Genomic DNA, 16,969 nt, shown 5'->3' with positions numbered 1-16,969 from the left:
ACCCTCCACCATGGATTGCGTAGAAACTTCTACGACAGAAACTTCTACACAATCGAATTACTTGGGTTGTGGTATCTTAAATCGTTTTCTAAATTGCAAGTTAGTCCACACGTGGTATATATTAGACAAAAAGGTATGTATGTCTACAAATATTTACGAATCGATATGGACTTTTGCACGGTACGTAGGGAGCCAGAATTGAAATATGGGGGTCGCTTTTATGGGGGCTATATACAATTATGAACTTGATATGGACCAATTTTTGTGTGATTGGGGATCGATTTATCTTAGGGCTATATATAACTATAGACCGATATGGACCTAGTTAGGCATGGTTGTTAGCGGCCATATATTAGCACAATGTACCAAATTTCAACTGACTCTGATGAAATTTGCTCCTAGAAGAGGCTCCAAAACCAAATCTTGGGATCGGTTTATATGGGGGCTATATATGATTATGGACTGATATGGACCACTTTTGGCATGGTTGTTAAATATCATATACTACCACCACGTATCAAATTTCAACCAGATCGGATGAATTTTGCTTCTCCACAAGGCACCGGAGGTCAAATCTGGGGAGCGGTTTATATGGGGGCTATATATAATTATGGACTGATATGAACCAATCCATGCATGGTTGTTGGATACCATATATTAACATCACGTACCAAATTGCAACCGAATCCGATGAATTTTGGTCTTCCAAGGGGCTCCGGAGGTCAAATCTGGCGATCGGTTTATATGGAGCTATATATAATTATGCACCGATTTGGACCAATTTTTGCATGGTCATTACAGACCATATACTAACACCATGTACCAAATTTCAGCCGGATAGGATGAAATTTGCTTCTCTTAGAGGTTCCGCAAGCCAAATCTGGGGATCGGTTTATATGGGGGCTATATATAATTGTAGACTGATGTGGACCAATTCTGGCATGGTTGTTAGAGATCATATACTAACACCCTATACCAAATTTCAGCCGGATCGGATGAAATTTGCTTCAATTAGAGGCTCCGCAAGCCAAATCGGGGGATCGGTTTATATGGGGGCTATATATAATTATGGACCGATGTGGACCAATTTTTGCATGGTTGTTAGAGACCATATACTAACACAATGTACCCAATTTCAGCCGGATCGGATGAAATTTGCCTCTCGTAGAGGCTCCGAAAGACAAATCGGGGGATCGGTTTATATGGGGGCTATATATAATTATGGACCGATTTGGACCAATTTTTGCATGGTTGTTAGAGACCATATACTAACACCATGTACCAAATTTCAGCCTGATCGGATGATATTTGCTTCTCTTAGAGGGTCTTCAAGCCAAATTTGGGGGTCCGTTTATATGGGGGCTATACGTAAAAGTGGACCGATATGGCCCATTTGCAATACCATCCGACCTACATCAAAAACAACTACTTGTGCCAAGTTTCAAGTCGATAGCTTGTTTCGTTCGGAAGTTAGCGTGATTTCAACAAACGGACGGACGGACGGACGGGCATGCTCAGATCGACTCAGAATTTCACCACGACCCAGAATATATATACTTTATGGGGTCTTAGAGCAATATTTCGATGTGTTACAAACGGAATGACAAAGTTAATATACCCCCCATCCTATGGTGGAGGGTATAAAAATTAGTGGTGTACACACGCTCACAAAAAATCGCTTCTGTAACATATACTCCCAAACATATTTTGCTTCAAGCATATACATTTTTGGGTATTGCCCAAACATTTATATGTTTGATCTCTTCCAATATATAATATGTTTGAAAGCATATTGGTCTAAACAATATATGTTTGGGTATTCTAAGTTCCAAACATTTTGTATTTTTGTATCCAAATTCAATAATGTTGTCTTCCAAAAAACAATATGTTATTATGTGAACATATAATATGTTTGGAAGCATTTTGCACCCAAAAATATTATATGCTTAAAAAACATTCTCCCAAACAATATTGTGCTCAAAATTTTATTTATTTATTTATATATTTACAATCATAATGAATTATGAAAATAAACAGGTAATATAGGTGCTAACAACATAGGTTTTCGACCTGAATGCTCAAAATTTTGTTTCTGCTCAATTGTATATTCCCCCACATCTTTCTCACTTCCACAAGATTTTTTTTTAGTTCTTAGCACATTTTTCTGTAATACAAACATTGTAGAAGAAATTATTCAATTGTATGATTTTTTTATTTTAATTTTACCTTTTGCCGGATGGGGATTCGAACAGCGGACCACACAGTTTGTAAGGATCAAAGAAGTAGCTGATCAATTGCCCAAGGAAAAATAAAATGTTAATTTTGTAATAACAAGCAACAACCACCAATTTAATTCAATATCGCTCCCTGTTAAATAGCGCTCCAAGCTACTAAATACATATATGTTTATAGGCTATTTCTAAATTAATATATGTTTGCATCCAAGCATTATTATATTTACAAACATTTTATGTCCCAAACATAATATGTTCTAACATATTAACATATATGTCCCAAACATGTTATGCTAGTTTATGAACATTATATGCTTGCACTCAAATATATTGTGTTTAAAAATTTGTGTTCCAAACATATAATGTTTATAGCCAAACATATGAAAAACAGTCTTTTTCATCCGTGCACGTGACTCACAAAAATGTTCCTGCTTCGTGAGTCACGCTGATGGCAACGTCGTGAGTGTTCGTGAGCGTGATTAACAAACCAAATGTCATGCCTGAGCGTGAGCCACGAAAATAATTTCTTCGTGAGTGTGCGTGTGTAAAGAATTTCGGAAAAATACACCCACGAAAATAATCCAGGCCATGGACATAAAAGAGTTTAAGAGTTAAGAGTTTAATAACGCTCTCGATTTTAATCATGTTCATGTTTTCAGGCACGTTTCTAGGGTAAATTACTCATAAAACGCACCGTGCCACAAGTCATTGAGAACGATGGTAAAAATTCATGAATTGGGCTTCGAATTGCTTCCCCACCCACCGTATTCTCCAGATCTGGCCCAGCGACTTTTTCTTGTTCTCAGACCTCAAAAGGATGCTCGCAGGGAAAAAATTTGGCTGCAATGAAGAGGTGATCGCCGAAACTGAGGCCTATTTTGAGGCAAAACCGAAGCAGTACTACCAAAATGGCATCAAAAAATTGGAAGGTCGTTATAATCGTTGTATCGCTCTTGAAGGGAACTATGTTGAATAATAAAAACGAATTTTGACAACAAAAAAAATGTGTTTTTCTTTGTTAGACCGGGGACTTATCAGCCAACCTGTTCACATAATATCCAATAATATATGTGCCGCAATAACCAATAATATATGTGCTTCCTGCAAAATATGTTTGGAACATATGTTAGAGAAGCGATTTTTTTGGGGGGTGTATTAGTGTACAATTTAAGTCACACCTATAACAAAGTCTTAAAAAAATATTGCCGGTTCCCAAAGTCAAATTTAAAGTTAATACGTATGGAGACTACATCAGATTCTGAATTTACAAGAACTATTTACGTTTGGGATTCCTCTAAGGAATCTTGTGATATATGTATGAGTTGAAACCTAATCCCTGTAGCTTTAATAATGGGGTAATTATACGAATTAGTACGAGAAGTACAATCAGGAAATTTGATTCCTAGTTTCAGGCAATTTGCATGATCAGTGCGCCTTCTATCCCCCAGTGAAATTGGGATATCGGATTGGGGGTGTACCAAAAAATTGACCGATGCACATCATATTCGGCAACACCTATTTGTGGAATACATCAAAATTTCCAATTTTAGAAATATCCAATAAAACTTGTTGTGTCTAGAAAGCCTAGGAACTCAAATCGGTAGACCGATCTACCGATCTACACAAAAAAAAAAAAAAAAAGAACGTGAACTGTTTTATAGTGAGAATAAACTACGTCGTGCGAAAATTAATCTAAATTGTACTCCAACTTTTTGATATTTTCACAGAGCCTTTTTAAAACCAGGAAAATTTAATGCCTTGGTGTACTTTTCAATTACAACTCACCAAACTACACCCTCTTATAGAAGGAAAAAATTAAAGATCAAAATCATTGGCGCTAGATCATTAACATTTTAACCATCATTGTTAATATTTTTGGGAAGCGTCGTTCATATTGAACTAATGTGTACGGTCATTAAACTTTATACCCACGTTTAATTCATAAAACGTTTGAAACATACTTAACAAAAGAAAAGTTTCATTGGGATGTGGAAATTTTCAAAAAAAAAAAAAATAAAACTAAAATAAAAAAAAAAAATTTGCAATGAAAATAGGTTGAATTTAGCACTAGTTTAACTACGGATTGTTTTTCCGTGTATATGCATCCTCACACAAAAAAAAATTTTTTTTTTGATTCAATCACGAAATTCATTGATCTATTTTTTAATTAACATGTCTTCAATCACGAAAATGATAGTATCAATCACAGTTTTAATTGGACATTACAAAAATACTTGATTAAAAAATTAATTGATTTCATTAGCAAATTTCAATTAATTTTTTAATTGATTCAATTAAAACTTTAATTGATGTTGATTGCAAAACTCCCTTAAACGTAACTTCATTAAAAACGTAACTATTTTCAATTACTTTCTTAACTGACTTACCACCATAGTCAGGAAGCTCCGTTAGTGCTACGTTAGCTAACGAGCTTTTAAACCGTACTATGGACATGTGTGTCATCTTGTCTATATATTCCATATGTCAGTTAGTAGGTTAGGTTAGGTGGCAGCCCGATGTATCAGGCTCACTTAGACTATTCAGTCCATTGTGATACCACAGTGGTGAACTTCTCTCTTATCACTGAGTGCTGCCCGATTCCATGTTAAGCTCAATGACAAGGGACCTCCTTTTTGTAGCCGAGTCCGAACGGCGTTCCACATTCCAGTGAAACCACTTAGAGAAGCTTTGAAATCGGATACATATTGTGGTGTCTACATATCCAAAAATTCAAATTGGGAGGTCGATCTTTATTTGGCACACCAATAGGTGTGCCAATCTAAAATTCCTCAAGATTTCTAATTTCAGAAATATCGGATAAAACTTGTGGTGTCTAGAAGCCAAGGAAATCAAATCGGGAGATCGGTCTATATGGGGGTTATGCCAAAACGTGGACCGAAAGACACCATATCGGGCACACCTATTTGTGGAACTAGAATACTTCTAGACTTCGAATTTGAGACAAATCAGATAAAAATTGCGTTGCCCAAGAAATTAAATCGGGAGATCGATTTATATGGGGGCTACACACCATATGCGGCACACATATTTCTGGAACCTAATATACCTCGAGATTTCAGGCAAATCGAATAAAAATTGAGGTGTCTAGATTAGAGCTTCCCAATCAATTTTGTTTTAGAAATTTTTGTAGTTTTAACAGATATAAATTATATACAAAACCCGCCCAACCCAAAATGACGCTGCGCAAAAAATAGGTACCTTCGATGTTCAAATTGACAATTTAAACTACACCTTATTCCTTGCCCACATCAGTAGGTTAGAAACGTTAAAACCATTTTGTAAAAACAAAAAACAATGTTTACTAAAGGAGGAGGTATTGTGGCTAATGACAGTGCACTACTACCCCAATAAGCCTAATTAGGCACTTTTTTAACCGACAGACAAAATACTTAACATAAAAGGCTAGAATAAAAAATTGTCACAGGGACAAGACACATCCAAGCGAATTCAATGCAAAAGGCATAAAAAAAAAACAAAAATAAACTATGGCCATACAAATCATAACTTAGGTGATTGTAGAGGCCCTTGAAATAATATGGAAGCTCAATACATTCCTAAAGCTAAATTATATTTTTCAAATGATTTCCCTACATTTTCTTGAGGATTAAAGCTATTGAATTTCCAAAAAGTATCTCTCTACCCTCTACTTTGTTCCACACGCAAAGAAAAAAAACGTTTGGAAAACGTGTACCGAAAACGTTTTTCTTTTGTTTTTTGAATTTCTTCGACAATTTTAAACTTTTATCACCAAAAAAATAGGTTTGTTTCAAAATTTTTATTTTTTCAATAAAAAAAATATTTTTGAACCATCATCACAGTCCATTTCGTTTACATCAAGCACTGTTCTTTTCTGACTTTAAGTCTTTACAGTTTCATAGTAAAAATTTAATGTACATTCCTTTTCGGAATCTTCCGAACATATCTGGATTATATGTAAAAAAAAAACTTTTTGATGTTGGTCGAAGCAGGGATCTAACCCAGGACTCTTGATATGCAAGGCAGACGTACCAACCACTGATCCACGGTGCCTAAATAAATATATGTTTCTGTTAAATAAAATTTGTTTAATCGGCTCGTGGGCGCCTTAAGCTATGCTATATAAATATAACTTATATGTATAATTGTCTATTGATGACAATAACAGCTACATAGCTCATTGGATAGTGTGTTGGCTTATAAATTGCATGGTCTGCGGTTCGATTCTCCGTCTAGGCGAAAGGTAAAATTTAAAAAAATTTATTACAAAATGTATTTGTATTATAGAAAAAGGTGCTAAGAACTAAAAAACCTCGTGGAAGTGAGAAAGATGTGAGGGAAAATGCAATTAGCCAAAAAGATTGTTTTTTTTTTTTTTTAAGTTAGTCTTTATGAAATTATTTTTATATCCTGTAAAACAAAAAGTATACACTTTTCTTCAAAATAAACTTCCTTAAAGCAAATGAGAAAGAACTTGGTTTGTCTAAAATATCGTTCGGGAGAAAAGTATTATTTTTTTGCGTGCATTACATATCGGCCACCCAAAAGCTAATTTGCAAATATTTTTGTTAGACGGAGACATAAAAATTAGTACAATTTGTTCCAGTTAATGACTTTTAAAATGTTAACGATGCAGTTATCCATTGTTTGTTGTAAATACCAGAAAGAGTATTACTATTATTATGTTGTTTTTGTTTCGTGTGAAAGAAATGTACAATGAATCAGATAAATTAAATATGGCCCAAAGTAGGAATATTTTTTATTTTGTCGAAAAGTTATTGTGCAAAATTTGTACGTAATATTTGATGTATAAAAAAAAGAGGTAACATAGATTTCATGTGTGGAACAATACAATACAATTTCACCCCCCTTTTGCCTTCGTTAGTACTATACATGGAGTATCTACCTCTTTGCAATTGAATACTCATATTCATATTTCAATTCATGCTAACAATTACGGTTCGTTGTTTATGGCTAGCTGTTGGCCAATGGTGTTAAGAAAAGTGGGTGGTGGTGGGTTGTTGCTCCCTTTAGCTTCCGGTCATGAGATATGCTAATTTTCGCTTAATTTAAATACTCGTATTCATATAATGTTTTATTTTGTATTGTAGTTTTATGTTAGTGAATTGTAATCGGAATCAAAAACAAAAAATGTGGAAAAGATGACTTGTCCACATTTTTAGAAATTTGGAAAAGTCGGGATGCGACTACGGTTGCCAAAATTGGTAGATATTTTACAGTTTGGTAGAATTTTTCACGTTTAAGTAGATTTTCAAAATATTCCTCTCCAAATAAGAAGTACTAAAATTTTCTATAAAAATACAATTTTGACAACATTTTCTAAAGAAATGAAATTTTAACAAAATTTCTTATAGAAATAAAATTTTGCCAAATTGTCGATACAAAAAATGTTTACTAAAGGAGGAGGTATTGTGGCTAATGACAGTGCACTAAATTTTGACAACATTTTCTAAAGAAATGAAATTTTAACAAAATTTGCTATAGAAATAAAATTTTGACAAAATTTCCTATAGAAATAAAATTTTGACAAAATTTCCTATAGAAATAAAATTTTGAAAACATTTTCTATAGAAATAAAATTTTGACAAAATTTTCGATAAACAAAATGTTTACCAAAATTTCTATGGAAATAAAATTTTGATAACATTTTCTATACAAATAAAATTTTGACAAAAATTTCTATAGAAATAAAATTTTGAGAAAATTTTCTATAGAAATAAACTTTTGACAAAATTTTCTATAGAATTAGAATTTTTATAAAATTTTCTATAGAAATAAAATTTTAACAAAATTTCCTATAGAAATAAAATTTTGACAAAGTTTCCTATAGAAATAAAATTTTGACAACATTTCCTATAAAAATAAAATTTTGGAAACATTTTCTATAGAAATAAAATTTTGACAAAATTTTCTATCGAAATAAAATGTTGACAAAATTGTCTATAAACAAAATGTTTACCAAAATTTCTATAGAAATAAAATTTTGATAACATTTTCTATACAAATAAAATTTTGACAAAAATTTCTATAGAAATAAAATTTTGAGAAAATTTTCTATAGAAAAAAAATTTTTTGACAAATTTTACTAAAGAAATAAAATTTTGACAAATTTTACTAAAGAAATAAAATTTTGACAAATTTTACTAAAGAAATAAAATTTTGACAAATTTTACTAAAGAGATAAAATTTTGACAAATTTTACTAAAGAAATAAAATTTTGAGAACATTTTCTATAGAAATAAACTTTTGACAAAATTTTCTATAGAAAAAAAAATTGACAAATTTTACTAAAGAAATAAAATTTTTGACAAATTTTACTAAAGAAATAAAATTTTGAGAACATTTTCTATAGAAATAAACTTTTGACAACATTTTCTATAGAAAAAAAATTTATATAATTTCTATAGAAATAAACTTTTGACAACATTTTCTATAGAAAAAAAATTTATATAATTTCTATAGAAATAAAATTTTTACAAAATTTCGTATAGAAATAAAATTTTGACACAATTTTCTATAGAAATAAAATTTTGACATAATTTTCTATATGAATACAATTTCAACAAAACTTTCTATATAAATAAAATTTTAACAAAATTGTCTATAGAAATAAAATTAAAAAAAAAATTAATAGAAATAAAATTTTGAAAAAATTTTGTATAGAAATAAAATTTTGAAAAAATTTTGTATAGAAATAACATTTTTATAAAATTTTCTATAGAAATAAAATTTTGACAAAATTTTCTATATAAATAAAATTTTGACAAAATTTTCTATATAAATACAAAATCAACAAAATTTTCTATGTAAACGAAATTTTAACAAAATTTTCTATAGAAATAAAATTTTGAGAAAATTTTCTATAGATATAAACATTTGACAAAATTTTCTATAGAAATAAAATTTTTACAAAATTTCCTATAGAAATAAAATGTTGACACAATTTTCTATAGAAATAAAATTTTGACATAATTTTCTATATGAATACAATTTCAACAAAATTTTCTATATAAATAAAATTTTAACAAAATTTTCTATATAAATAAAATTTTAACACAATTTTCTATATAAATAAAATTTTAACAAAATTGTCCATAGAAATAAAATTAAAAAAAAAAATTATAGAAATAAAATTTTTTTATAATTTTCTATAGAAATAAAATTTTGACAAAATTTTCTATATAAATACAAAATCAACAAAATTTTCTATATAAATGAAATTTTAACAAAATTTTCTATAGAAATAAAATTTTGAGAAAATTTTTTATAGAAATAAACAGTTGACAAAATTTTCTATAGCAATACAATTTTGAAAACAAATTCTATAGAAATAAAATGTTGAGAAAATTTCCTATAGAAATTTTGACAACATTTTCAACATAGAAACAAAATGTTGAAAAAAAATTCTATAGAAATAAAATAAAATTTTGTAAAAATGTTCTATATAAATAAAAAAATGTTGAAAAAATTTTCTATATAAATAAAATGTTGGCAAAATTTTCTATACAAATAAAATTTTGACAGAATTTCTATATAAATACAAATTCAACAAAATTTTCTATATAAATAAAATTTTACAAAATTTCCTATATAAATAAAATTTTAACAAAATTTTCTATAGAAATAAAATTTTGAGAAAATTTTCTAGAGAAATAAACTTTTGACAAAATTTTCTATAGAAATAAAGTTTTGAGAAAATTTTGTATAGAAATAAACTTTGAGAAATTTTTCTATAAAAATAAAATTTTGAGAAAATTTTCTATAGAAATAAAATTTTGAGAAATGTTTGCTATAGAAAAATATTCATAGTAGTACCAATCTCACATTAATTAATTGTAATCGAAATCAAAAAACAAATGTGGAAAAGACGACTTTGGAACGTCGGGGTGCACCACGGGAGCCACCGTGGTGCAATGGGGTTAGCAGGCCCGCCTTGCATACACAAAGTCGTGGGTTCGATTCCTGCTTCGACCGAACACCAAATAGTTTTTCAGCGGTGGATGATCCCACCTCAGTAATGCTGGTGACATTTCTGAGGGTTTCAAAGCTTCTTTAAGTGGTTTCACTGCAATGTGGAACGCCGTTCGGATTCGGCTATAAAAAGGAGGTCCCTTGTCATTGAGCTTAACATGGAATCGGGCAGCACTCAGTGATAAGAGAGAAGTTCACCAAAGTGGTATCACAATGGACTGAATGGTCTAAGTGAGCCTGATATATCGGACTACCACCTAACCTAAACCTAAACCCATCACAGTTGTCACAATTGGTACAATTCTACCAAAAATGGTAGATATTTTACTGTTTGGTAGAATGCTTCACATTTTGGTAGATTTTCAAATTTTCCTCTCCAAATACGAGGTACTTCAATTTTCCATAGAAATAAAATTTTGACAAAATTTTCTATAACAATTAAATTTTGAAAACAAATTCTATAGAAATAAAATTTTGAGAAAATTCTCTATAGAAATAAAATTTTGAGAAAATTTAAATTTAATTTTGACAACATTTGCTATAGAAATACAATTTTCACAAAATTTTCTATAGAAATAAAATGTTGACAAAACTTTCCATCCAAATAAAATAATGACAAAATTTTCTATAGTAATAGAGTTTTGACAAAATTTTCTATAGAAATACAATTTTGACAAAATTTTCTATAGAAATAAAATTTTGACAAAATTTTCTATAGAAATAAAATTTTGACAAAATTTTCTATAGAAATAAAATTTTGTCAAAATTTTCTATAGAAATAAAATTTTGACAAAATTTTCTTTAAAACTAAAATTCTGACAAAACTTTCCATCCAAAAAAAATAATGACAAAATTTTCTGTAGAAATAACATTTTGACAAAATTTTCTATAGAAATAAAGTTTTGAGAAAATTTTCTATAGAAATAAAATTTTGACAAAATTTCCTATGGAAATTAAATTTTGACAAAATTTCCTATAGAAATGAAATTTTGACAAAATTTCCAATAAAAATAAAATTTTGACAAAATGTTTTATAAACATAAAATTTTGACAAAATTTTCTTTAAAAATAAAATTTAGAAAAAACTTCTATAGATATAAAATTTTGGCAAAAATTCCTATAGAAATGAAATTTTGGCAAAATTTTCTATAGAAATAAAATTTTGACAAAATTTTCTATATAATTAAATTTTTACAAAATTTTCTATAGAAATGACATTTTGACAAAATTTTCTATATAAATAAAATTTTGACAAAATTTTCTGTATAAATAAAATTTTGACAAAATTTTCTGTATAAATAAAATTTTGACAAAATTTTCTATAGAAATAAAATTTTGACAAAATTTTCTATAGAAATAAAATTTTGACAAAATTTTCTATAGAAATAAAATTTTGACAAAATTTTCTATAGAAATAAAATTTTTACAAAATTTTCAATAGAAATAAAATTTTGACAAAATTTTCTATTGAAATAAAATTTTTACAAAATTTTCAATAGAAATAAAATTTTGACATAATTTTCTATAGAAATAAAATTTTGACAAAATTTTCTGTACAAATAAAATTTTGACAAAATTTTCTATATAAAAAAATTTTGACAAAATTTTCTATAGAAATAAAATTTTGACAAAATTTTCTATAGAAATTACATTTTGACAAAATTTTCTATAGAAATAAAATTTTGACAAAATTTTCTATAGAAATAAAATTTTGACAAAATTTTCTATAGAAATAAAATTTTGACAAAATGTTTTATAGAACTGAAATTTTGATAAAATTTGCTATAGTAATGAAATTTTGACAAAATTTCCTTTGGAAATGAAATTAAAAAAAAAATCTATAGAAATGACACAATTTTCTATAGAAATAAAATTTTGACAGAATTTTCTATATGAATACAATTTCAACAAAATTTTCTATATAAATAAAATTTTAACAAAATTTTCTATGTAAATAAAATTTTAACACAATTTTCTATATAAATAAAATTTTAACAAAATTGTCTATAGAAATAAAATTAAAAAAAAAAAATATAGAAATAAAATTTTTATATAATTTTCTATAGAAATAAAATTTTGACAAAATTTTCTATATAAATACAAAATCAACAAAATTTTCTATATAAATGAAATTTTAACAAAATTTTCTATAGCAATACAATTTTGAAAACAAATTCTATAGAAATAAAATTTTGAGAAAATTTCCTATAGAAATTTTGACAACATTTTCAACATAGAAACAAAATGTTGAAAAAAATTCTATAGAAATAAAATAAAATTTTGAAAAAATGTTCTATATAAATAAAAAAATGTTGAAAAATTTTTCTATATAAATAAAATGTTGGCAAAATTTTCTATACAAATAAAATTTTGACAGAATTTCTATATAAATACAAATTCAACAAAATTTTCTATATAAATAAAATTTTACAAAAATTCCTATATATTACATGTTAGCCTGATACCGAAACAGGCAATTGACGTCCAAATGCATTATATCTAATTATACAATTATTATTCGAGCTTTATTTTTAAAATTTTGACAAAATTTTCTGTAGAAATAAAATTTTGACAAAATTTTCTATATAAAAAAATTTTGACAAAATTTTCTATAGAAATAAAATTTTGACAAAATTTTCTATAGAAATTACATTTTGACAAAATTTTCTATAGAAATAAAATTTTGACAAAATTTTCTATAGAAATAAAATTTAGACAAAATGTTTTATAGAACTGAAATTTTGATGAAATTTGCTATAGTAATGAAATTTTGACAAAATTTCCTTTGGAAATGAAATTAAAAAAAAAATCTATAGAAATGAAATTGTGACAATTTTTTTTTTAATTTTGACAACATTTTGTCATTCAAAACTGTGAACCCACATTTTTTCTGTGTACACCAATTAACACAGCAAACTTTCTTCCGGATTGTTTTTTGTTTTCTAAACTTCGTGATTAATTTTACATTCTTCGAATTGCCACCCGATACAAAAAAAAAAAAAACAGTAATAAATCTATTGCACATGAATTATTTATAGAGATCCACAAATACCCACAAAAAAAAAAACAGAAAACATATCTGAACAACCACAATCTATAAGAAACAGATATGTGTTTAGGTTTATTAATAAAATTTCCATCGAATAAAATTAGGTGTAAGAATTTCAACAAGTGCAAAGAATGAATTTTAAAGGCAATAAACTTTCACAGGTTTTAGGAGACACAGCATAAACAAAATAAATCCTTGCATACATAGCAATGTCTGCGTACATTTATTTATAAAGGGTGGTCATTTGGGAATGACACAAAGATTTACGATGATATAATTGAAGATACAGAATGATCAAAACATCACGTACAGAGAAAAAATTTTCACGAACATTTTTCCAATTAAAGTCTTAATTGAGTTTTAAAAAAGATTTAATTAAAATTTAATTGATTCAACAAATTTTTTAATTGAAACAAAAATCGATCACAAAAATTAATAGTATCAATTATTTTTTTAATTGACTTTTAATGAATTTTCTGTGATTGAAGACATTTCAATTGAAAAATTAATTGGATCAATTAATTTCGCGATTGAATCAGAAATATGTATTTTTTGTGTGTACCAAATTTTAATTTTTTTGTGTGCCTTTAACTGTGTGCTTGCCCTAAAGACCGCCGATGATCTTCTATCTTTCGAGTTGTTCATGCAATACAGTCTAGGTAGAGCGGATTCAGAGTAAGTTTCAATTTCTAAAATAGCTATTTATCTACTTCTCCACGAAGAAATTAATATTTGAGAAGGTAGGATTGCTCGACGCAGCCCACTTTATGTGTTATTCTCTGAAAAAAGTCCTCACCCTAAAGGTACCCACTTCTTTTCGTGTCGACTATTCTACTTTGTATTAGATCCCAAATGTTGTATAAATGTTGCTACACCAAATACCAGACAAAAATGGAAAATCTTCCGATATCTCATTCTAAATCTGTGCTGCATTGCAATTTGTGGATTTATTTTTGGAAAGTGAAAAAAACAAACCTACTCCTTATTTAAAAACAAAAATCTATGTTTCGCCTCCCCTCTGTTTATAGAAGATTTTCCATTATTACCATTGGGCTTAGATGATTTCGAGATGCACAAAGAAACTGACTGCATCGTTCATAGTAAGTTTTCACATGGATCACAATGTTCTTTCCATTGAAAAATAAAAATAAAGGCGCTGTAGAAGAATGAAAACTTTTTTTGGATCAATGCCAAAATGTGGGCAATACAGTCTTATGCTCTTTGTAGAGATAAACGAGAATGGGGTATCAAAAATTTCTCTGGTTCTCAGTTGTCAATAAATCTCCTTGCAGTTTAGCGTTTTTGTTCTTTTTTATCGTGGACAATTTCTTGAGGAAATTCTGGCTAATTTTAGATACTCTTTTGGGAAATTTATTTATAAAATGGCACGTTGTATCCCACTCTTCTTGTTATTGTCATATGTTTTGTTTTGTTTCGTTTTTTTTTAGTAGACTTAACGATATCAATTTTATAAAACATCTGGTCGAAAAAATCGATTGTCAGAGAGATATGATTAGCTATTCTTCGCTTTTGATGGACATGGGATTTGTATAACTTCTTAATACTAACAAGTGTATACGGCCGTAAGTTCGGCCAGGCCGAAGCTTATGTACCCTCCACCATGGATTGCGTAGAAACTTCAGTTTGACAAAATTTTCTATAGAAATAAAATTTTGACAAAATTTTCTATAGAAATGAAATTTTAACAAAATTTTCTATAAAAATAAAATTTTAACAAAATTTTCTATAGAATTAAAATTTTGATAAAATTTTCTATAGAAATAACATTTTGGTAGATTATTTTTGGCAACCATTATTATGAACCGATATGGACCAATTTTTGTGTGATTGAGGCTCTGCTAGATATAACTATAGACCGATATGGACCAATTTTGGAATGGTTGTTAGCGGCCATATACTAACACCATGTTCCAAATTTGAACCGGATCGGATGAATTTTGCTCCACCAAGAGGCTCCGGAGGTCAAATCTGGAGAACGTTTTATATGGAGGCTACATATAATTATGGACCGATATGGACCAATTCTGGCACGGTTGTTAGAGACTATATACTAACACCATGTTCCAAATTTCAACCGGATCGGATGAAATTTGTTTCTCTTTGAGCCTCCGCAAGCCAAATCTGGGGATCGGTTTATATGGGGGCTATATATAATTATGGACCGATATGGACCAATTCTGACACGGTTGTTAGAGACCATATACTAACACTATGTTCCAAATTTCAACCGGATCGGACGAAATTTGGATCTCTTAGAGGCTCTGCAAGCCACATCTGGGGATCGGTTTATATGGGGGCTATATATAATTATGAACCGATGTGGACCAATTCTGACACGGTTGTTAGAGACCATATACCAACATCATGCACCAAATTTCAACCAGGTCGGATGAAATTTGTTTCTCTTTGAGGCTCCGCAAGCCAAATCGGGGGATCGGTTTATATGGGGGCTATATATAATTATGAACCGATGTGGACCAATTTTCGCATGGTTGTTAGAGACCATATACCAACATCATGCACCAAATTTCAACCGGGTCGGATGAAATTTGTTTCTCTTTGAGCCTCCGCAAGCCAACTTTGGGGATCGGTTTATATGGGGGCTATATATAATTATGAACCGATATGGACCAATTCTGACACGGCTTTTAGAGACCATATACTAACATCATGCACCAAATTTCAACCGGGTCGGATGAAATTTGTTTCTCTTTGAGCCTCCGCAAGCCAAATCTGGGGATCGGTTTATATGGGGGCTATATAATTATGAACCGATATGGACCAATTTTCGCATGGTTATTTGAGACCATATACCAAAACCATGTTCTAAATTTCAGCCGGATGGGATGAAATTTGCTTCTGTTAGAGGCTCCGTAAGCCAAATCTGGGGATCGGTTTATATAGGGGCTATATATAATTATGGACCGATATCGACCAAATTTGGCATGGTTGTTAGAGACCATATACTAACACCATGTACCAAATTTCAGCCGGATCGGATGAAATATGCTTCTCTTAGAGGCTCCGCAAGACAAATCTGAGGGTCCGTTTAGTTTGGTTTGGATAGGTGGCAGCCTGATGTATCAGGCTCACTTAGACTATTCAGTCCATTGTGATACCACATTGGTGAACTTCTCTCTTATCACTGAGTGTTGCCCGATTCCATGTTAAGCTCAATGACAAGGGAGCTCCTTTTTATAGCCGAGTCCGAACGGCGTTCCACATTGCAGTGAAACCACTTAGAGAAGAAGAAATGTCACCAGCATTACTGAGGTGGGATAATCCACCGCTGAAAAACTTTTTTTGGTGTTCGGTCGAAGTAAGAATCGAACCCACGACCTTTTGTATGCAAGGCGGGCATGCTTACCATTGCACCACGGTCCGTTTATATGGGGGCTATACGTAAAAGTGGACCGATATGGCCCATTTGCAATACCACCCGACCTACATCAATAACAACTACTTGTGCCCAGTTTCAAGTCGATAGCTTGTTTCTTTCGGAAGTAAGCGTGATTTCAACAGACGGACTGACGGACGGACATGCTCAGATCGACTCAGAATTTCACCACGACCCAGAATATATATACTATATGGGGTCTTGGAGCAATATTTCGATGTGTTACAAACGGAATGACAAAGTTATTATACCCCCCATCCTATGGTGGAGGGTATAAAA

The 16,969-nt window shown here is 29.7% G+C and overlaps 1 protein-coding gene across 17 annotated transcripts in view; it reads right to left on the bottom strand.

Annotated features, from left to right (window-relative positions):
• Svil (Supervillin) overlaps positions 1-16,969 on the bottom strand; it is a 1,072,938-nt gene that overhangs the window by 393,658 nt on the left and 662,311 nt on the right. The gene's annotated exons all lie outside the window — the stretch shown is intronic.

The sequence above is a fragment of the Haematobia irritans genome, chromosome 4 (assembly GCF_050003625.1).
Source record: "Haematobia irritans isolate KBUSLIRL chromosome 4, ASM5000362v1, whole genome shotgun sequence".
Lineage (NCBI taxonomy): Eukaryota > Metazoa > Arthropoda > Insecta > Diptera > Muscidae > Haematobia > Haematobia irritans.
Note: the sequence above shows the minus strand (reverse complement) of the source record. Positions and strands in the feature narration are given on the sequence as shown.